Below are 17,998 nucleotides of genomic sequence, written 5' to 3' on the forward strand. Positions count from 1 at the left end.
GAAAGTGCTGTACCATATGATATATACATGAGGACTTGAATATGCACAGTTTTCTGAGTATGACAGCCATTTTAGATGGGAAAAGATGTTTTATATAGCATCCTGCTCATATAATTTGAGAACCATGGTTCCATGGGGAATTTCCTGAAAAATAAGACAGCTTTTGTCAATGGCTAAACTGTCCCTTTCCTTAGAAAGTAAACTGATTTTTTTAAGTAACAATTATATAGTAAATTCAGTATATATTTTCCTCTGTGAAAGATTAACAAATGTTCCTGGCATGTAATGCAGTGCCTAGTAAAGAGTGAATATTCAATAAAAATGTGTTCTTCAACAACAAAGATATACAGATGGCAAATAAGCATATGAAATGTTTTGCAATATCATGGAGGAGAGAGGATTTTTAGGAAAGCAAAACTATTCTGTATGATATAGTAATGATGGACACATTATACATTTGTTAAAACCCATATGGCTCCACAATACAATTAGTGAATCCTGATACTAACCATGAACTTTAGGTAATAAATAATACATCTACTTCATCAAATGTACCACACTATTACAGAGTATAAATAATAGGGGAAATTGTATGGAGGTTGGGAGGGGTGTGTGTGTGAACTCTACTTTCCAATCAATTTTTCTGTAATCCTAAAATTGCTGTAAATAATAAAGTCTATTATTTTTTTTAAGAAAGTGTTCTTGATGAAAGCCTTAACATATTTCTTTAATTCCTAATCCTGTCCATTCAAAGAAATATCAAAGTACTGTGTCCTAAGCCAGGAAGAAATATAAGTGACCCTCTTGATCGCAGGGTACAGAATTCTATTTGTAATGAGGCCAATAATCTACTTTTAATAGAAGAAAGTTTGAGTTATTTCAAAAAGACAAAAAAAGTAATAACTCTTTTTGGGACAGTAATATTAGGGAATTCAAAGAATAACATCCTTATGATGTTGAATGAATATTGTACCGAGTTTAATTAATCTTTTAAAAGGCCATTTACATGGAAAATGAATCTTAATAAAATTTCACACCTCAGGAATAAAATAAATTGTTACTTTCTTTATACTTTTGGGTGTTTTCTCACGCTTTACTGCTTCCCACCTAGAAAGTTTGTTGGAAATATTTCTCATATTTTAGAGAAAGGACATTTAAAGTTGAACACCAGACTCTTCTAGGATATCAGAAAGATACATCCTGTTCAACATTCTCTACCTGATTCATAACTTTACATCCTAAGTATAGATTTGAACAAAAAACAAAATAAATGAAGAGAGGAAATCCTATATAATAAAAGAGTAATATGCAAATTAACCATCACTCCGCTACACCCACAAGCCATGCCCACCAGCCAATCAGGAGCAAGTATGCAAATTAACCCAACCAAGATGGCTGCGGCCAGGGAGCGAGCAGGAGGCTTGGGTTTCCCTGGTAATGGAGGAAGCCAAGCTTTCCGCACACCCTGGCCGGCCTAGGCCTCCACTTAAGGCTACAAAGTTTCTATTATAGAAGATAAATAAATCCCAACAAAAATGGCTGTGGCCACGGAGCAAGCAAGAGGCTTGGCTCCGCTCAAGGTTACGAAGTTTCAATTATAGAAGATAAATAAATCTCAGATACCAGGGCCTCCACTTGGGTCACCAGGGGCCGTGGCCGGCCTGCAAACCACCATAGGACCCTTGCCCAGGCCGCCCAAGCCCCCTGGGACACCCCCACCCTGATCCGGGACACCCAAACCAGCTGGCCCCCACCCATGCACCAGGCCTCTATCCTATCTAATAAAGGAGTAATATGCAAATTGACCATCACTCCAACACAAGATGGCTGCCCCCATGTGGTCAAAGATCCTTCCCCCATGTGGACACAAGATGGCCACCACAAGATGGCCAGCAGGGGAGGGCAGTTAGGAGGGACCAGGCATACAAGGGAGGGCAGTTGGGGGCGATCAAGCCTGCAGGGGAGGGCAGTTAGGGGTGACCAGGCCGGCAGAGGAGGGCAGTTGGGGGTGACTGGGCCTGCAGGGAGGGCATTTAGGGGCAAACAGGCTGGAAGGGGAGCAATTAGTCATCAATCAGGCTGGCAGGGGAGTGGTTAGGGAGTGATCAGGCTGGCAGGCAGAAGCAGTTAAGGGCAATCAGGAAGGCAGGCAGGCGAACAGTTGGGAGCCAGCAGTCCTGGATTGTGAGAGGGATGTCCGACTGCCCGTTTAGGCCTGATCCCACCGGGCAGTCGGACATCCCTCGAGGGGTCCCAGATTGGAGAGGGTGCAGGCTGGGCTGACTAACACCCCGCCTCCCCCCCCCCCCCCCGCCCCCGTTCACGAATTTCGTGCACCAGGCCTCTAGTCATCATAATAAAACTAATTCTTAAATGCATCTGGTTTTATATTTTCCTGCTAATATTATGAAAGAACTAAGAATGCCAATACCTTCCCATTGAGCTATATGTCAAAACCACAAATGGCCTTTTAGCCAGCTATGTAATCTCAGAAAATGAACACTCATTAGTAAAAATCAAATACAGTAGTTGGCCCTTATTTGTGGTTTTACCTTCCCTAGTTTTAGTTATCCAATCTGAAAATATTAAATGGAAAATTTCAGAAATAAACAATTTATAAGTTTTAAATTTTGTGTTGTTGTGAGTATAAGGATGAAACCTGGTTTCAATAGAAAAAGTTAAACTGCTTGGTATCCTATTAGTAACAGATCTGGTGTGCTTATTGATTGCTTACATTTTTCAGGTATATGTGTTGTGGAAGAGAACATAGTATAGTGGCAAGAGGGTGGGCTTTGGGACATAGGCTCAAATCTTTGTTTATCCATATATTAGTTGAATGGCTTTGGTAAAGTTAATCTCTAAATGTTGTAGGTTTCTCATGAGTAAAACAGGGTAATAACTTATTTTGGAGGACTTCTTGAGAAGAATATATAAATTATATATACTTCATGGAATAGAGAAATTAACAATGGTATTTTCTTCTTGTAGTGCTCTTTCCTCCCCATCTCCCTAATTAATTATATTGACAGTGTGTTTATGCATAAATAGTTTAAAATAACATTTAAAAAAGATATTTGTTTTCTATTCCCAGTCATCAGAAACCATCAGTTGTTATAGAAACAAATCTGAAGAGTAAAAAGGAGACTGTATGTGTGTGTATATCAAGCCATAGTTATTTGATTTGTTTTCTAGCAAAGGTTTATATGCTAGAAAACTTTTAAATACTTCCTTTAAAGGAAGTTAAATTTCTTTTGTGAATTGCCATGTCCAGGGCAGAGTATATTGTCTTACTTATTTTATAGCCTCAGTAGCTGCATAGTGCCTGACACAAGGTTGACAACTAGTAAATTTTGGATGGAAATATGTAGAAAGGGATAAGAAGTTCACCCATAGAGAATCTCCAAATCTCCAAATTCCCCTTACAACTTGAGAATGAGTTCTATTTAATTCAGTTTAACAGATAGATGCCAGTAGGTCTAATTCTAAGAACTGAATAACTGTAGAAGAGATTTCCATAAGTAACTAATTGTTAAGAACAAAGTTTGTATATTAGCTTTATCTAACTCTTTAATTATTAGACTATGAAAGTCTCTCTAGGACTTGCAGAAACTCATTAATTTATATCTAGCTTTCACAATTGGGTTAGCTCTGTATATGCAGCAGCTATATTTTTGGCATCTAAAATTCCATTTTATCAATCTAATTACACTTAATTAGATTCATAAAATGTGAAAAATTCAATTCTTATTTGTGCTTAATATGTAACCTGAATTCCTATTAATTGTACATATTTTTCCTAAATTCTAGTTAATAATGTATATTGTTATATATATTTAGTAATGTGTATTATTATAGTTATAATATTAGTACTTGTAAAAATAATCCTGAGACATAGTTTATATTGTATCATTTTCCTGTAAATGTTATAGAATATAGATTATAGAAGCTTTTATAGGCAGAGTAAAAAGAAAACATTTTAAATGGAGAAAAGGGATTCATTCAAATTTTGTTTTTAAAACATATTTTAGTGGGTTTCAAAAAATATCTATGGACTACCACCTTTGGATATGAATTCAGATTATTTGCGATCATTAAGTTTTTAAACAAGTTATTCAAATAATTAAAATCAGAAGTATATTTGCTTTTAAAATAAATTCTTACTACTGCAGTCTTTCAAAAAATAGTTATTGGTTTAAGAGAAGAATGCAGAAGTAAATTTTTCATAAAATTGACAGTTAATTGGAACTACAGATGAATATACAAAAAGGAATATTATGTAATCTGGAGTTATTAAGTAAAGGAGGCAGGTCATAAAATGTTTCAATATTTCCAGGGAGATATCATTGTTAGCTAGATAGTAAGTGGAGATTTGAAAAAAGAGCTGAGCAAGAGAAAATGAGTAACATTTAAAAAATACATATTTCAGTAGAAAGAACTCAATTATGCCAGACAAAAGTGCCACTGTGAGCATTATTTTAAGTGGCAACACTGACTAGTCTTAGAGAATGGGAGTTTGAGAAAGGAATAGTAGGGAATGAAATTGGAAAGTTATTTGGTTGTCATTACTATTTTGGCTATAGAAGCCTAATACTATTCATTGATATTACATTGAAAATGTTAAGAAAAATACAATATCATAACATAAGGAAAATAATATTGATAATACATATTAATGACTTGCTATGAATTCATAATTGACATTGTGGAAAGATACTAATAAACAGTGAAAATTATCCCTTTCTTGTAAGAGTTTGACAGTCAACAACAAAGAGCCAAAATATGCTAATTATGCTATAATCACTAGTTATTCTATAGTTATATAATTTTTTAGTGATAGGCTATAGCAAATCCTTAGATAAATGATAATTAGTGGGTTTCTATCTTTTAAAGGCTCTTGGGAGGAGATGGGTTTTGAAAAGGGAGTTAAAAAGTAAGTGTTTTAATTTATCCCTCCTTTTTCTTGGGTGTGTGTGTGTGGGGGGGTGTTACTGTTATTCCTGACCCTTAAATATAAGAATAGCTTATTTTGTTCTCACTCTTTGGGTGGCAGAGAACTAAATACTTCTTTAAGTCTGTGAGAAATACCTAAATATAGCTTGGAAGATAATGGGGTCTTCAAAAGGAAGACCTGCTCAGAAAACTAGAAGCTACAAATCAATATACCAAAAACTAGATCATTTCATCTAGAAACACTAATGAAGGAGGCAACTGCAACCACCTATGGGACTGGCTACAAGAATGGTATCCACTCCCGGTGGACTAAATGCAAATAAAAGTACTATGCAGCTCCTCCTAGTTAACAAACCCCAGAAAATAACTGTTTGTCAATCTTGAAAATAACTAATGTATGCTTAGTAAATTTTGATAAACTCGATAATTTTGGAAAATTTAACCCGTGCCTTAAAAATAAAAAGAAGGCCTGAAACAGACTTGTTACAGAAGAAGTAGGAGAAGTTATGGATGCAGCATGAAATGCAGTAATAATATCTTTACATAAAAACCTGATAACAGCCAAAACCGGTTTGGCTCAGTGGATAGAGCATCGGTCTGTGGACTGAAGGGTCCAAGGTTCAATTCCGGTCAAGGGCATGTACATTGGTTGTGGGCACATCCCCGGTGGGGGGTGTGTAGGAGGCAGCTGGTCGATGTTTCTCTCTCATCGATGTTTCTAGCTCTCTATCCCTCTCCCTTCCTCTCTGTAAAAAATCAATAAAATATATTTAAAAAAAAACACACAAAACAAAACAAAACAAAAAACCTGATAACACTTTTTCCCCCTTTTTCTTCTGTGAAGGCTGGCGACTGTTCCATAATGGACAAGCACCAATAGGAGAATTTAATGAGCCTCTCTAAAGAGATGTGATCTAACCTCCACTGCATTTTCAATCTTATTAAAACGACACGACTGCACATTATTCAAACTCCTGGTTCTTTGGAATGAAAGCCTGGTGCATAAAGGTGCTGCAGCTTCCTTACCATAACCTTTATTTACACCCTCCTTAGAACAAATTTTCTGACTCAGTAACCATTACCACTTATTCACTGATACCTTATTTAAAAAACAATAATAATGCAGTGACATTCTGTCTCGGCAAAGCATTGATGAAATATTTAGACATTAAGGATAAGTAATAAAAGGTTCATTTGGATAGAAATAAGCTCATTGTTATTTGTTATCTTTGCCTTCAGACTGTTTCGCTGATCAGGGCCTAACTGCAGCATTTTCTTTTGCCTTCTGCATTTACAGAAAACTCCTGGGTAATAAAGTCAGATGCTACTGAGTAGATTCATCAACTCCCCCAAATTCACCTGAATCACTCCATAAACATGTTTTTAGACATTTAACGTGGTATTTTTGTGATATAAAACACTGTAGCTTGAAGGGGCTGAATGAAGATAAAAGCTAAAAAACAAAACTGGGATTCCCAGGATATGTTGGGGAAAAATAAAGGTCCGTGGATATATTTTTAGGTGATACATTGAGGTGATCAATTCTATTGCCCTGTTCAATTGTCACTTAATTGAGTAATATCAAAAAATGTGCTTTAAAACTCAATAAACTGCAAAGAGTGAGATTCTGTAATGAGCCAAAGTGATATTCATGAGAACTGTGCTATGTTATTTGCACCCCATCTGCATAATAACCAATACTGGCACCACTCAGCTTCTCTCAACAGCTATGGCTTAATGAGGTAGTTATCCACTTCTAACTCCAAATGTAACAATTATATATAAACAGTGCTACCAAAGTGACTTTAGCTGGGCTTCTTCTTGTTAGATGGGAATTTGATCTGCCTTCCAGCAGCAATTTTGGGGAGTGTATTAGTTTCCTAGGACTGCCATGATAAAGTACCACCAACTGGGTGGCTTTAAACAACAGATATTTGCTCTCTCATAGTTCTGGAGCCTAGACGTCCAAAATTAAGATTTTAGCAGGGCCATTCTCTCTCTGAAGGCTCTAGGGAAGAACCTGTTGCACGCCTTTCCCCTAACTTCTTGTGTTCTGGCAATCCTTGGCTTGTAGATGCACTTCCCCAATCTCTGCCTCCATCTATGGATGGCATTCTCCCTGTGTCTCTTTCCATGCATGTCTGTCTCTGTATTGCTTCTCATCTTATAAGGATACCAAGCACATTGGATTAGGGGCCCATCCTATGACAGTATGACCTTCTCTTAACTAATCACATCTGTAATGACCTTATTTCCAAATACAGTGCAGTCCAGGTACTAGAATTAGGACTTCAACATACCATTTTAGAAGGACGCAATTCAAGCCATAACAGAGAACAAGTCTTCTGATGGACAAAGTGCACAGAATTCTTAGCTGCTCATGAGGCGTTTAGTACATGATGGCTTTCTATTTCTATTTTAATATTTATATACCTATCTGTTTATTCCCTATTTCATTTTACAGAGGATTGGTGGCAGAGTAAACAAAAACATAAAATTGAAATTAAAGAGAAATATAAATAGAGCTAGAAAATGCAAAATATAAGTAAAAAGAAGATGAGCAAAAAAGAAGATAGGTTATGGAAGAAGAGTACACTGGCTAAACACAGTATATGATTATCCAGATCTGAGTTTGAATCATAGCTTCCTTATTTACTAGGTATGCAAATATGAGAAAGCCATCTAAATTCTCTTTCTCATCTATAATAAGAATAACCTTACCTTTTATTCAGCATGAAACTTTTCATTTAGGATACAAAACAATTTAATGAGTTGATTTGGTAAATTGTTTAGCACCATGCCTGGTAAAAGGTAGGTATGCAATAGATGATAGCACTTGTGCATCAATTAACTTAGAAATAATTACCACATTCAGATAAGGGAAAGCCTATTGGTTTCTTAGAGGAAGTCAACCTTTTGTATTTTTAATTTTCCAGATATATTTTTCATCTGAGACTTTTTAGAGATGACTCCAAAATATATAATGAACATGTTCTTAAGAAAAACAATATTGAATTTTTTACTTGTTTTTTATAACATTCATTGAAGAAATTTAAGTATATAAAAGGAAAATATAAAGCATTGAAGTACTAAGATATTAGAGTATGTGGTGTTCAGTGGAATATATAGTTTTATCTTCCACAAATAGCACTTTCTTCACTCAACTTTTTGATAAGGACTAAATAGCAGAATGTAGTTTGACATGAGAGGGGAGAGTTTGCATAATGACTATCATGTTGGTCCAGTAGCATGACTCTTCAATTTCTGTCATTTATTACCCTCAAGTAATAGTTAATGGCCTACTATATTTCAGCTCTTCTCAGTGTCCAGGAATTGACAGTAAATAAAAATAGGTTAAGAATTTCTATCTAATGAAAGAGGTGGAGGGCAAACAATTGTATGAGTAAATGAACTTGTGCGTGAAGGTAGATAGCTTACTATCCCTGCCTAATGTTACCACCGTAATCATTCAGAATATACAGCATTTTCCTATAAATATAATGATTGAACTAGCTTATAAGGAAGGAGGGAGGGAAAGAGGGGGAGGAGGAGAAGAGAGAAAAAGAGAGGAATCTAGTGGTGTCAAGTAGGGTCTTAGAGCAGGGTTGTATGAAGAGCTCTCTAGGAAAGACAGTGTTGCATGGGCTCAGATATATGCTGGAGCCATAATGTAGGCAGACCTAGTTCTATCCCCAATCTCACAGACTGTATAAGTGTAGTTCCCTACACATAGTTTCTTCAAACTTTGGAGTTTACTTACTATTCACCTTTCTAGGAGATATGCAGGCTGTAACAGATTGGCCTTGTGGCTATGGTATCCCAGTTGTTGCCATTAAGTTAACAAATTTTCAGAGAGCATAGAACCACAGCATAAACACAATGGAACAGATGAGAGATCTCAGTAATAAACCCATACCTATATGGTCTAATGTACAACAGAGGAGGCACATATACAGTATAAAATGGGGTAAAGACAGTCTATTTAATAAATGGTATTGGGGAAATGTGACAGATATGTGCAAAAAGGAAACTAAGACCACTTGTTATATAAAAATAAACTCAAAATGGATTAAGGACTTAAATGTAAGACCTGGAACTATAAATCACTGAGCAGAAAACATAGACAGTAAACTCTTTGATATCACTCTTAGTAATATTATTTTTGGATCTGTCTCCCCATGCAAGGAAAACAAAATAAAAACTTTTTGCACAGCAAAGGAAAGCATCAACAAAAAGAAAATAGATCCTACTGAATGAAAGAAGAAACTCACCAATGATACATCCAATAAGAGGTTAATACAAAAAATATATATATAAGGAACTCATAGAACTTAACACAAACAAAAAAACAACAGATAACCCACCTTAAAAAAATGGGCAGAGACATGAATAGTCATTTCTCCAAAGAGGAATTAAAAAGGGCCAATAAACATATGAAAAGATGCTCAACATCACTAATCACCAGGGAAATGCAAATTAAAACCACAATGAGATATTACCTCACACCTGTCTGTATAGCTATCATCAATAAATCAACAAACAACATGTGTGGGTGAGGATGTAGAGAAAGGAAACTCTTGTGCATTGTCAGAACTGTAATTGATGCAGCCACTATGGAAAGCATATAGAGGTGTTCAAAAAATGAATAATAGAACTACTATGTGATTTAGCAGTTTTATTTCTGGTTATTTGTCTGAAGAAATTCAAAACACTAATTTGAGCCCTAGCCAGTGTGACTCAGTTGGAGCACCAATCCATGTACCAAAAGTTTCCAGGTTCGATTCCCAGTCAGGGCACATGCCCAGGTTTTGGGTTTAATACCTGGTGGGGGCACATACGGGTGGCAACTGTTGCCATTTCTCTCATACATCCATTTTTCTCTCTCTTCCTCTCTCCCTTTCCTTCTCTCTAAAAACCCGTAACAAAAAAGCATATACTTTATCATCATAAAAAACACCCACACCACTAATATGAAAAGATATATCAACCTATGTTCATTGCAGCATTATTTACAACTAGAGGCCCGGTGCCTGGATTCGTGCAGTGGTGGGATTCCCTTAGCCTGGTCTGCGGGGATCGGGACAAAACTGGCTCTCCGATATCCCCTGAGGGGTCCCGGATTGTGAGAGGACACAGGCCAGGCTGATGATTTGTGCACCGGGCCTCTAGTATGCATATAAGATCTTTGGTTAATATCTTCCCGCCCTCCCCTCTCCCCCCTTCCCTCTGAGATTCATCAATCTGTTCCATGTTTCTATGCTTGTGGTTTCCACTCCTGCATTGAGTGTTTGCCCCCAGGTGGTCAGTGAGCATCATAGCTATCAGCCAGTCAGCCGGTTGCTTAGGCTTTTATATATATAGACTAGAGGCCCAGTGCACAAAATTCGTGCATGGGCGGGGGGGGGGGGTCCCCTCAGCCCGGCCTGCACCCACTCCAATCCAGGACCCCTCGTGGGATGTCCAACTGCCAGTTTAGGCCCTATCCTGTGATTGGGCCTAAAACCGGCAGTCAGACATCCTTCTCACAATCCAGGACTGCTGGCTCCTAACTGCTTGCCTGCCTGCCTGTCTGATCGCACCTAACTACTCTGCCTGCCTGCCTGATCACCCCTAACTCCTCTGCCTGCCGACCTGATCACCCCTAACTGCTCCCCTGCCTGCCTGATAGCCCCTAACCACCTCTACCTTGGCCCCCACACCCGGGACACCAGATTCTCTCCCTCTGACCGGCCGTAGGCACCCAGGACCCCAGGAGGATCTGGGAACACCAGCGGCTCAGCGGGGGCTGGTTGCAGGCACCTGGGACCACGGGTGGCTTTGCCTGGGCCCGGCTTTGTCAGGATGGATGTCCGGAAGATGTCCGGTCAAATTAGCATATTACCCTTTTATTAGTATAGATAACCAAAATATGGAAGCAACCTATGTGTCTATGGATAGATGAATGGATAGAAAGATGTAGTACATATACACAATGGAATATTACTCAGCCATACAAGAATGAAATCTTGCCATTTGAGATAACAGGGATGAACCTAGAGGATATTATGCCAAGTGAAATACTGAGTCATACTGAGAAAGACAAATACCCTACAGTTTCACTTTTATGTATAATCTAAAACAAAACAACAACAACAAAACAGAAATAAACATAGATAGCAAGTACAAACTGATGGTTGCCAGATGGGAGGGGAGATTAGTGGATGGGTGAAAAAAAATGAAAGGGATTAATAACTACTACCAGTTATAAAAATTATCACAGGGATGTCAAATGCAACATAGGAAATATAGTCAATAATATTGTAACAATTATGTATGGTGTCAGGTGGGTACTAGACTTTTTGAAGTGATCACTTTGTATACATGTCTAATCACTAGGTTGTACTTGTGAACCTAATATAATGTTATATGTCAACTCTAATTGGGAAATATATTTACATTTAAAAAAAAACTTTTCAGAAAACATGAGTTTTAGTTATAGGGAAATATCACATTAAAAACTTTCCTCTGCCTTCAAGGTTCCTCTGCCCTCTTCCCACGGGGCAGCACTGGGCAGAGGCAGTTTGTAACAATCTCACTCTTGTTTACGGTGCTTTTCCTAGAAACCTCCTCTGGCTGACTCTCCATCCCCATCTTCTTCTTTCGCCTTTAGCTGTGGATGGTATTTTAGGTGGTGGTTTCCAACATTTTGAGGAGTTACTCAATTCCTGGGTCTCTTCCATGCATGTAAGAGGTATACATATTATTCAGCTTTAATTTGTCTTTTTCCTCCTAATATTTCTCATGTCAATTTGATTAATAGACCAGCCAGAAGAACCCAGAGGGTGCAGGACATTTTTCCTCCCCAACTACTAGAAAAAAGAATACATGATACTTTTTCCTTAAAAAAAAAAAATTGCTGACAAAGTTAGAGCAATAGACATATCTTTTAGTCTTACAGAAAATGCGCACAAATGAGGATAGATTTGCTCTTTGACATTTTTTCACATTTGCTTTTATAAGAAATATGTTCTGACTGGTAGCAAAATTTTATTTATTATATATTTAACCAACGATTGTGAAAGTCCTTTAAGTTTCATAAAAGATAATCTTAGTTTTTTAAGATGAAACTTTTGACCTGGGGAGTTCTTCTAACACACAGGGTAGTTAATCTTCTTTACCTGAGCCTGCACCTGTGCATAAATATTGTGTTAGACTCTAATGTGGGTAAAAGTAGAGAACTAGAGAGTTGTGATCCTCTAAGGAATGACAGCCTTTGTTTCCATTTAACAGAAGAGTGTTTGTTTGTTTCATGTACTTTTAAAGGATTCTATCCAATTTTACTACTGAAATATTCTGAAAATTATCACTTACAGATATGGATCATTTATCTGAGTCAAATGATCAGTTTTTAAAAGACCAAAAACCTGTAAGCCAAAGGACCAGAGGCAGGATAGTAAGAAGCTAGGAAAACTCCTTGGTAAATGGAATAGGGAAACTGAGATAGATAGTTAAATATCAGTGTGCAGCCATCAGTAAATCATATCTTCCCTAAACCAAGGACACTTAAGAGTAAATGGTTTACACTTCTCCCAAACCAGAGGATAAATAGCTTAAATCAACCTATTCAGGGAGAGAGAGAGAGAGAAGGAGGGAGGGAGGGAGGGGGAGAGAGAGAATATCCAATTAGGGCCATTTGCCTACCACACCCAAGGACAGATGTAGTTAAAGGAATAAATCTCATTTTGGCACATCAGCATGAAAGGAATGAGTACTCTGTTGAGATCCTCCCCTAAGACCCCCTCTAAACTCCCAGCCTTTAAAAACCCTCAAAACAAAGGTCCCTCCCAGCCATACTCTCCCTTCAGAGAGCATGCTCTCTTCTTCCCCTGCAGGGGTGCATCTCCTAAACTCTGAGGCACCCCACCAGGCTTGCAAGCAGAGCAGCAGCATGGGCAGCAGCTGTTTGTCGGGGGGAGGGGGGGCAAACCCCCTGATCCTGTCCCCAAGGCCCCCTTTTCTCTGACTTCTTACTGAGCCAAAGCAGCCCAGGCTAGGCCCAGTTCTCCTGTTTTCCTAGGCTCTTCCTTTGTCCACTGTTCCCAGTTTTAACAAACATTCTCTAAAATTCACCTGGACTTGTGAAATTTTTCCTTCTGGAAGTCAGGTACCCACACACTACTGGCCAGGCCTAGACATACCCGCCAGGAGGTAGGTCTGATTTCCAGTAACACCAATTTTAAACTATTCAGATATAACTGCAAAGTGCATGTCCATACTTAGTAATTTAAAGTTGCCCCTTTTTTAGAGGGTCTTGCTGCTTCTCTCAGAGGCTCAGGCTATCCTGGATTTACAGGAGACCTTGTTCACTTAGAATAATTCAAATAGCTCTCCTTTTTGTCCAAAAAGCAGGGAGAGGGTATCAAAGCCAATGACTCAAATAAGCCAAGTTATAAGAGACATATTTACCTACTTAAGAAAATGAACTGGCTTTTTTTTTTTTATACAATATAATTGCAATGTGAAAAATAAGAATATATGTACCAATATAATATTTGGATGATTTGATATTGACAAGAAAGACTTCTGAGATGTTCTAAATTAAATTATAGCGGGCAGAAATTGAGAGACACTGAACACTTAGCTTGTTAATAGCAGTGAGACAACTGACAAAAGACTACTTACATTCTTATGTGTCTGTTGGAATGTAGGATTAATTTTCAGGTGCAAAAGGACAGAAAAAGGCCTCTCCTTTTCTTTGTTGTGGAACTTTCCACAACTTATAAGAACCACCTGGTAATTAAACCCAAGATAGTTGTCCCCCAGTTTGAACAGAGGAGCCAAGATAAGACTACTCTCAAGGTTGCATTTCTTGCATCCCCCTCCTCCCTGCGGTTTTAACAACTCCAGGGTAATTCGCACCAAGGAGTCTCTAGTTAGTAGAAAGTCCCCCCTTCTCCCCTTCAAACCCAAGCCTCCCCCTTTTGAACTCTTTGTAACCTTTGCTCTAAGCAAGTTTTCAGGCTTGGGAAGATGCTGATAAAGACACCTCCCTGGGACATCTGCCTGGCTGTCTCCTTGAAAGCTAACAAACTGTAACTTTTCAAAACACCCCCTCCATTCCTTACCCCTTAACAATAGCTCTTTAAAAGTGCAGGCCAATCTTCCTTCCCCATCCTGTATTGACTAGCAATGCATTTGCCCTTTCCTCCCTTGTAAAGTAAAATAAATTTCCTCTCTGCATCTCTCCTCTCAGTTGTGAATTCTTTCATAGCCTGTCACTGGTCAAACCCTAACCGTGGCTGTATTTCTGACTGTACAAAAGAGGCTAGTCAGGCATTATAGAATCCCAGGAGTCTCCGCTTCTTGTTTACACATGAACTTTCCAATCTGCTGCCCACAGCGGATCCACAGAAGCAGACACTGCTTCCTTGCAGGCTCCACACCTATCCAGTAACTGACTCCTTCCCCCGCCACCCCGCACCCACTTCACTTTACCTTCTCCCACTCCCTTTGTCCGTAGCCAATGTAATTCTTTCAAAACTGCTTATATCACCCCTACCCCCTTCCCGTACCTCTTGCCAATGCCAGTATGGCAGAAATGTTGACTTTTCCACCTGTCACACTCCTGCTGCTGGTTGAGACTTCATGCCTGGTCTTGTCATGCTAGCAATTTTAACCACAGAACCAATCCACACTTGCCTTGTCCTATTTCTAATGAGATGCTGAATTGTTTTTTAGAGATAACAGAACAAGGACACAAATCATGCAGTCAGGCAAGCACACTAAAGAAATAATTCACCTTGGAATAACTTTTCAATGTTACCAGGAAGAACTGAATAGAGGGACTACATACTAAACACCACCAAATTCAAACATGATGAACTCAAAATACGCACATTTTCCCCCTTTCCTTTAAATGCAACTGAAAACACCTCAGTAGGGGATGCAGATTTGAGCCTTCTTACCTTCTGTCTCCTTGCAAGTCAACTTTGCAATAAAAACCTTCTCTTTCCTCAAAAGCTGGTGCCATCATATTGGCTTCTAGGAAGTCAGGCAGAGTCCTAGCTTGGTAACACAATGGCCTAGTAAGCCCTTTCATTTAAAAAGACTTTCAGCCGTGGAAGGTAAAATTTATGTTTAACAATATACTTATCAGGGCCATAATTAATTATTCATTAAAGCAAGACAACACAAAGGACATTAGTGAAGGTGGCCACCTTCTCTTCTCCTGAATTAAAACTGGATATCTTTTAAGGATATTCTATGGCACAGGCATATTATATAGCACAGTTCATACTTTGCATTTGTTTAGATCAGAGCATTTATCCCTTAATCACCACAACAGGTAAGCTACGTGATGATTCTTATTACCAAATAACCACTCCAAATGAAGACATTAAAAAAAATATGATAGACTTACCCAAAGCAGAAAAATCCAAAGGAAGTTTGTTGTTTGAAGATTTTTCTGACTCTATTTTCATTATCTTCTTTGATCATAAGAAAGAAAATTAGAAGAACTTCTTCTGGTTTCACTGACATTACTTAATGTAGCTGTGGCGGGGTTCAAGTAGTGCTTCCTGAAACAGGAAATACCAGAAATTAGTATAACAATGTGCTACATGGCAGGGCTCCATCATCAGCAAGTATGAATCCCTGAACGTTCCATTCACCTAAAAAAAAGTCACTGTTCAGAGTTTACTCCAGGTACTGATACCTCCACATCCAGTTTCTGTGGCCAACCTACCTGGTACCCACACTAGCTCCTGGAAGCAATGCCCTAGGTGACACCCCGAAGTCACAGGCAAATGTAAGCACCTGATAGGACTTCCCTAGTAGCCATGTGAGCAAGCCTCCCCTAGATAAGATCCCCATGGAGCTTATCAAAATCTCACTCTTTTTTTTGTTTGAGTTGATCAAACTGGCCTAAACCCTGGGAACCCCAAAGTACTCACCCATAGACCCTAACAAAGGCATGTGCCCCTGGTCCTGTCTCCCTGTCTGCACTCTTCCTTGAGATCCCAATATAAATCCTTGAAGTATACATTGTTACTTACTCCAATACCTATGAATATTAGACTCTTCTATTTCATTTCCCTGTGGTCTTTTATTGAACTATTTGACACGCCAGGGTGCTCCCTAAAAAAAATGTTAATTTAATAAAGTCACCACCCCCACAATCCACCTTCTTTATATTAAAGACTCTGATAAGTCTTGCAGTAAAAATGTTTAATTTTATTTAAATATATTTAATGTTTAATATTATTTAATTTTGAGGGAATGAGTTTGGAAAATTCTATACTAATATATTAGGTAGTTTCAAGAAATATAAGCCAGATATATTCATATTCTTTATTATTTATAATGAACCTTATTGTAAACATATGCAGAAAAGCAATAATACTTCTCAATAGCCTCACAGTAAGGTCACACAGAGGAGTGTTTTGTTATTTATGATTTATAATTGTCCAAATGACCTTCAATATAAGAGCAATGCTATGGTGACCTAATCTTTCAACAGATGTGCTATTATTCCTCTTCTTTGATACTGTTATGGAAACCCCCTTGGCCAGTAGTGGAAGGAGGAGTAGGAGCAGTACAAGCAGTGAGAGGAAGATCTCAGATTGAATCTCCTCAAAAGAGAGAGTTGTTTGCATTAATTAGTCACAAGCCAGTAGAGGCAGCTCAACTTCAAGATATCTCAGAGATTCCTGGCTAGACTGACCAATTTTTTAATGTCCATGCTTTGTGCCCTGAGACTTACTCCTTTGTCCAAACCTGACTGAGCCAAGGATTGGCAGTTGACTTGAAGTTGTATGCCTTAATTAATATATGATAAATTGTTATATTTGTAAGGGTCACTTTATGAGCCATCTATTCTTTAAAACTGGACTAGCTGTCCTTCAGTGTCACTCAAATGGATTGAATGAGAACTGTCACATATTCTAATTACTCCGTATAATGTCTGAAACAATTATATGAGGCTAGTGGTAATACTCCTAGTACTTCAGAGCTAAGGTCAGCAAATTGTCCAAGTTCAGTGAATATCAGAGATTAAAAACATGGTTGGTTTACCACCATGCCAAGGTTTCTTTGATCTTTATCTTCCTTTCTTACTTGCTCTTCACCTAAAACAGACTCAAGAATTATTCTCATAAAGCCATATATGATAAACCTACAGCTAACATCATACTCAATGGGCAAAAACTAAAACCCTTTCCCCTAAGAACAGGAACAAGACAGGGATGCCCACTCTCACCACTCCTGTTTGACATAGTACTGGAAGTGTTAGGCATTGCAATTAGACAAGAAGAAGAAATAAAAGGCATCCAAATTGGAAAAGAAGTAAAGCTGTCCTTATTTGCATATGACATGATATTGTACATAAAAAACCCGAAAGACTCCATCAAAAAACTAATAGACTTAATAAATGAATTTGGCAATGTAGCAGGATACAAAATTAACGCCAAGAAATCTATGGCATTTCTATACACCAATAGTGAACTTACAGAAAGAGAGACTAAAAAAGCAATCCCATTTACCATCGCACCAAAAAATTAAGATACCTAGGAATAAACTTAACTAAGGAGGTAAAAGACCTATACGCGGAAAACTACAGGACACTGAAAAAGAGATAGAGGAAGACGTAAACAGATGGAAGAACATACCATGTTCATGGATTGGTAGAATCAACATCATTAAAATGTCCATACTACCCAAAGCAATCTATAGATTCAGTGCATTCCCCATTAAAATACCATTGGCATATTTCACAGACCTTGAAAGAACTCTGGAATAAAAAAGACCCCAAATAGCCACAGCAATCCTGAGAAAGAAGAACAAAGTAGGTGATCTCAATACCAGATTTCAAGCTGTATTACAAGGCCACTGTTCTCAAAACAGCCTGGTACTGGCACAAGAATAGACATATAGACCAATGGAATAGAATAGAGAATCCAGATATTGACCCAAACCACTATGCTCAATTAATATTTAACAAAGGAGGCATGAACATATAGTGGAGTCAAGACAGTCTCTTCAATAAATGGTGTTCGGAAAATTGGACAGATGC

General features: G+C 38.1%; 1 long non-coding RNA gene across 1 annotated transcript in view; it reads right to left on the reverse strand.

Annotated features, from left to right (window-relative positions):
* The window catches only part of LOC307111347, a 166,166-nt gene extending 150,698 nt beyond the window's left edge, over positions 1 to 15,468 (reverse strand). Inside the window, exon 1 of the long non-coding RNA XR_013814544.1 lies at positions 15,350 to 15,468. This is a non-coding gene — a long non-coding RNA (uncharacterized lncRNA). The remainder of the gene's footprint in view (positions 1 to 15,349) is intronic.
* Between the last annotated feature and the right edge of the window lie 2,530 nt (positions 15,469 to 17,998).

The sequence above is a fragment of the Cnephaeus nilssonii genome, assembly GCF_951640355.1.
Source record: "Cnephaeus nilssonii genome assembly, chromosome: 2".
NCBI lineage: Eukaryota > Metazoa > Chordata > Mammalia > Chiroptera > Vespertilionidae > Cnephaeus > Cnephaeus nilssonii.